A 6,893-nucleotide genomic window follows, 5' to 3' on the forward strand; every position below is an offset into this window, starting at 1 on the left:
CCCTGCAGAATAAAACCCTTTAGACAATGCCAACTCTACACTGGCTAAACACTACAAACAAAAAATGCCGATCTCTCACACTATTATGCATGACAGCCAGCGTACCACTGTCCTTTCTTGCCAGGAAGCATCTGCAGAGGCTTTGTATGTGCACAACCCTTTCATCCTAGCCCAGCAGTAAAGTGACAATGCCCCTTCTCCCAAGCAGTGGGCACATGCAGATGCTGTGTGCATGAGCAGAGCCCTGACTTCCATCCTGGCCCATCAAAAATGGGCACCCAGAAAGATTATATATGTGATTGTATATGTACATGTGGCTGGAGCCATCCTAGCCCAGGAATCATTAAGCATCCCTCATCTCCTCCTGACTGCCATTAGGAAGGTGTGAGGATGAGTGGAGCCTGGACTACCATTGTGACCTGGCACTAATTAGGTGGTGGTCCTTCCCCTACTGGCTGGCAGGCACTTGCAGAGGCAGTATGTGAACAGACCCTGACTAACACTCCAAAGCAGCAGTAACAAAGGTCCTTTCCCCTTCTAGCCAGAGGCCTCCAAATATTATGTGAATGAACAGAGCCATGCTAAATTCCAGCTCATCAACAAGTAATAATATTTACATAGGAACCCGAGTGTCATGATTATAATCTTATGATTATATCCCACATCACCAAGGCACAGTCTAAACTTATTCATCCTAGCAAGAACCAGGAATATTCAACCTGAAAGAGAAAAGACCATGACAAAACACCAACAACAAGATGACGAAGATGTTGGAAGTATATTACTAGGATTTTAAAGCTACTATCATAAAAATGCTTCAGTGAGCATGGAATGCACCTAAAAACAAAGCTCCAGAATATATGAAGCAAAAACTGACAGTTTAACAATAGTTAGAGCCTTTAAACTCACTTTCAGTAATGGCTAGAACAACTAGGAATACAGTCAACAACAAAATAGAAGACTTGAACAACATTATAGACCACCTGTATAATAGACATCAATAGAAACTCTACCCAATAACAACAAAATACACATTCTTCTCAAGGACACATAAAACATTCTCCAGTATAGAATACATCTTAGGCCATGAAACAAATCTCAATAAATTTAAAAGGATTAAAATCATAAAAAGCATATCCTCCAATCACATGATATTAAATTAGAAATAATAGAAATTTCAGAAATTCACAAATACATGGAAATTAAACAACACACTCCTAATTAACCAGTCAAAGAAAAAAATCATAATAAAAATTAGAAAATACCTTCAGATGATTGAAAATGAACCGTATGAGATGTATATAAAGCAGTGCATAGAGGTAAATCTACAGCTGTAAATGCCTATATTAAAAAAGAAGGGGCTGGCCCAGTGGCGTAGCGGTTAAGTTTGTGTGCGCCATTTCAGCAGCCCGGGGTTTGCAGGTTTGGCTCCTGAGTGTGGACCTATGCACCACTTATCAAGCCATGTTGTGGTGGCATCCCATGTAAAGTAGAGGAAGATGGGCATGGATGTTAGCCCAGGGCCAATCTTCCTCAGCAAAAAAAAAAAAAGTGGAGGATTGGCAACAGATGTTAGCTCAGGGCTAATCTTCCTAGGAAAAAAAAAGAAAGAAATATCTCACATCAATAACCTAACTTTATACCTTAAGAAACTAGAAAACCTAAAACAAGAGGAAGGAAGGAAATAATAAGGAATAGAGGAGAAATAAATGAAAGAGAATAGAAAAAAATAGAGAATATAATTCAAACCAAAATTTGTTCCTTTAAAAGATAAAATGACAAACGTTTGGCTGGAATGACCATGAAAATAAAAAGGGAGAAGGTTCAAATCACTAAAATCCAGAGTGAAAAAGAGCATGACCCCTGACCTCACAGAAATTAAAAGTATTATAAGGAAAATGATATGAAAACTGTATGCCTGCAAATTAGATAACTTAGATAAAACAAATTCCTAAACATATGTCTACCAAAACACACACAAAAAGATAGATAATCTGAATATGCCCATATCTGTCAAAGAAACAGAATCAATAATAATCTTCCAAAACAGAAAGCATTAGACACAGATGGTTTCACTGGTAAATTCTACCAAACATTGAAGGAAGAAATGATACTTATTCTCTACAATCTCTTCCAGAAATAGAATCAGACGAAACACTTCCTAACTCAATTCTATGAGGCCAGCATTATCCTAATACCAAAATCAGATAAAAATTATAAGGAAAGGAAAATTACATACTAATATCTCTCATGAACGCAGAAATAAACATCCTCAACAAAATATTAGAAAACCAAATCCAATGATGTATAAAAGGAACTATACACCACCACTAAGTGGGATTTATCCCATGCATACAAGGCTGGCTCAACATTCCAAGATCCAGTAATGTTATCCATCACATCAACAGGCTAAAAAGAAAAATCATATGGTCGTATCAATAGATGCAGAAAAAGCATTTGAAAAGATTCAATACCCATTCATGATTAAAAAACTCTCAGCAAACTAGGAATAGAGGGGAATTTTTCAACTTGATAAGACCATCTACCAGAAATTGACAACTAACATCATATTTAATGGTGAGTGATTACAGCCAAGGTTGCAAGGTATAAGGTTAATACAGATCTTCCTCAACTTACGATAGGGTTATGTCCCAATAAACTCATTGCAAGATGAAATATCATACGTCAAAATTGCATTTAATACACGTAACAGAACGTCATAGCTAACAACGAACTAACATAGCAACATCATAGCTTAGCCTAGCCTACCTTAAAACGTGCTCAGGACACTTACATTAGCAAATCATCTTACATTGGGCAAAATCATCTACCACAAAACCTATTTTATAGTGAAGTGTTGAATATCTCCTGTAATTTATTGAATACTGTACTGAAAGTGAAAAACAGAAGGTTGTATGGGTACAGAATTGTTGTTAAGTGTATCTGAACTGATAGCTGTTTACCCTCTTGATCACAGGGCTAACGGGGAGCTGTGGCTCACTGCCGCTGCCTAGCATCACCAGAGAGTATCGTACCACATATTGCTTGCACAGGAAAAGGTCAACATTCAAAATTTGAAGTACAGTTTCTACTTAATGTGTATCATCTTGCATCATTGTGAAGTCAAAAAATTGTAAGTTGCACCATCATAAGTCAAGGACCATCTGTATTCAAAAGTCAAGTACTTTCCTACACACCAATAATGAACAATTCTGAATTTAAAATTAAAAACACATAACCATGGGGCCGGCCCCGTGGCTTGGCGGTTAAGTGCGCGCGCTCCGCTACTGGCGGCCTGGGTTCGGATCCCGGGCGTGCGCCGACGCACTGCTTCTCCAGCCATGCTGAGGCCGCGTCCCACATACAGCAACTAGAAGGATGTGCAACTATGACATATAACTATCTACTGGGGCTTTGGGGGAAAAATAAATAAATAAAATCTTTAAAAAAAAAAAAAAGATTGAACAGACACCTCACAAAAGAAGATATACAGATAGCAAATAAGCTTATGCAAAGATGCTCAACATCATATGGCATTAGGGAATTTCAAATTAGAATAATGAGATACCACTATACACCTATTTGAATGGCTAAAATCCAAAATGCTGACACCACCACACGCTGGTAAGAATGTGGAGCAACATGAACTCTTATTCTTTACTGGTGGGAATGCAAAATGGAACAAAGACTTTGGAAGACTTGGCAGTTTCTTAAAAAGCTGAACAGTCTTACCATATGATCTGCAATCTTTCTCCTAGTTATTTACCCAAATAAGTAAAAAACTTATGTCCACAAAAATCCATACTTGAATGTTTACAGTATATTTATTCTTAATTGCCCCACACTGGAAGCAATGAAGAGGTCCCTAAAAGATGAATAGATAAAGAAACTTTTGTATATCTATATAAAGGATTATCAGTCAGTGATAAAAAGAATGAGCTATTAAGCCACAAAAACACATGAAGGAATCTTAATTGCATATTGCTTAGTGAAATGAGTGCCTTTTTATTTTCTGTATTTCTGATTCTTTCATACTTGGGGACTTACTGACTCTGGAGAGACTGTGCCTCCCAGGGTAGCCAATTGCTACAGATATTTACAAACAACTCATCTGTGAGCATGCCTTTCATATGCGAACTAACTAATCAGAGCACCTGCTTCAACCACCTCCCTTATCAGGCTCTCACACCCAGGGCCACTATTCCCCTGCCCTAATCACTCCAGTGCCATATTCTAGCAACTAGGGACAGCGCTTTGCCCCACAGCCCTCTGAAATTGTTCAAACTAACCAAGTCTAAGCCAGCTTACCCTACCCCCCCCCGCCATTTCTTCCTGCAGAAACAATTAGTAAAGTCTCTTGCCCATGTTTTCTCCTTGTTCTTTCTACCTCCTGACCCACCCTGGTGCTTCCCCATGTGGGCCTGTGTGGCATACTGTGCCTCCTATGAGTATAAAAAATGTCTTCCTTCATGACAGTCATTTCCATGTCTGTGTGTCTTAACGTAACTGAATAAAACAAATACTTGGGGCGGCCCAGTGGCATAGTGGTTAAGTGCGGGTGCTCCACTTCAGCGGCCCAGGGTTCACAGGTTTGGATCCTGGGGGCAGACCTACGTACCGCTTATCAAGCCATGCAGGCGTCCCACATATAAAGTAGAGGAAGATGGGCACGAATGTTAGCTCAGGGCTAATCTTCCTCAGCAAAAAAGAAAAAACAAAACAAATCCTGGGTACATTTTAAAATAATGAACCAATCACAAAAGCCTACATACTGTATGATTCCAATTATGACATTCTGTGAAGGCAAAACTATAAGGACAGTAAAATTATCAGTGGTTGCCAGGGGATAGGCATGCAAGATGCATAATTGGAGCACCGGGGATATTTAGGGCAATAAAACTGTTCTGTGTGATGTTGAAAAGCAAATCAAAATCACAATATGATACCATTTTACGCCCATTAGGACAACCATAATCACAAGACAGACAATAAAAGCATTGTGAGGATGCAGAAAAATGGAAACCAAATCAATTGCTATTGGAAACGTGAAATGGCGCAGTCACTTTTGAAAATAGTTTGGCAGTTCCTCAAAAATGTTAATCATGGAGTTACCATATTGCCTAGCAATTCCACACCTAGGTGAATTGAAAACCCAAAAGAATTGAAAACATATATCCACACAAAAACTTGTAAATGAATGTTTATAGCACTTTAATTTATAATAGCTGAAATTAGAAAAACCCAAATTGTCCATCAGTTGATAAATGGATAAACAAAATGTGGTATATCCCTACAATGGAATATTATTCAGCCATAAAAAATGAAGGACCGATACATACTATAAGAGGGATGAATCTTGAAAACATTATGCTAAGTGAAAGAAGCCAGATACAAAAGGCCAGATATGTATGATTTTGTTTATATGAAATGGCCAAAATAGGCAAATCCATAGAGACGGAATGAATGTACATTAATGTTTAACAGGTGCTGGGGTGAGCAATGAATGGGGATCAGCTGCTGCTGAATGACTGTGGGGTTTTTATTTGGGATGATATAAAAGTTCTGGAACTAGATAGTGGTGATGGTTGCACAACTTCATGAATATACTAAAAGCCACTGAGTTGTATACTCTAGAAAGAGTGAATATTTTGGTATATGAATTATAGCTCAATAAAATGAAAGAGAAAAATCATAGACCTAAATGTCTACGTTCAAAACTATAAAACTTATAGAAAACATAGAAACAAGTCTTTGTGAGCTTAGGATTGGCAGCTTTCTTAGATATGACACCTGAAGCACAAGATAAAAAGTAAAAAATAGATTAAATGGACTTCATCAATATTAAAAACTTTTGTGCTGCAAACAACACCATCAAGAAAATGAAACGGGAGAAAATTATTGCCAGTCACATATCCAACAAGGAACTTATATGCAAAATATATACAGAACTCTTACAATTCAATAGTAGAGGTACAATAGCTGTGATGACTAATTTTATCTGTCAACTTGGCTAGGCCATGGTACCCAGATATTTGGCCAAACGTTATTCCAGATGTTTTTGTGAAGGTATTTTTTAGATGTGATTAACATTTAAATCAATAGACTTTGAGTAAAGCAGGTTACCTTCCATAATGTCAGTGGACTCATCTAATCATTGGGAGACTAACCTCCCTTGATGAAGAGAGGTGCTGCCAGCAAAACTGCAACTCATCCCTGGGTCTCCAGATTGCAAATTTTGGACCTGTAAACCTTCACAATCGCCTGAGGCAATTCCTTAAATTAAATCTCACATCCTCCTGATTCTTTATCTGGAGAACCCTGACTAATACACACACACACACACACAAATGGCCAATCAGCACATGAAAAGATGCTCAACATTAGTGATGTGGAAAAGGCAAATCAAAACGACAATGAGATACCACTTCACACCGACTAAGATGACTATAATCAAAAAGACAGATAATAACAAGTGGTGGTGAGGATGTGAAGAAATTGGAACCCTGCTACATTGCTGGTAGGAATATAAAAATAGTAGATATTTTGGAAAACAGTTTGGCAGTTCCACAACGTGTTAAACATGGATTTACCATATGATCCAGCAATTCTACTCTTAGATATATACCCAAAAAAATGTCTAAAAACAATATACATCCACACAAAAATTGGTACACGAATGTTCTTAGCAGTATTATTCCTATTATTGTAACAACTGTTATTATAATAGTTAAAAAGTGGAAATAACCCAAGTATCCATCAACTGATGGATGAATAAACAAAATATGGTAATCCTTGTAATGTAATATTAAGTAATAAGGAGGAATGAAGTACTCATACACACAACAACATGGATGACCCTAGAAAACATTATGCTAAGTGAATAAAGCCAGTCA

The sequence above is a fragment of the Ceratotherium simum genome, chromosome 33 (assembly GCF_057802395.1).
Source record: "Ceratotherium simum simum isolate JZ-2026a chromosome 33, ASM5780239v1, whole genome shotgun sequence".
NCBI classification, from domain to species: Eukaryota; Metazoa; Chordata; class Mammalia; order Perissodactyla; family Rhinocerotidae; genus Ceratotherium; species Ceratotherium simum.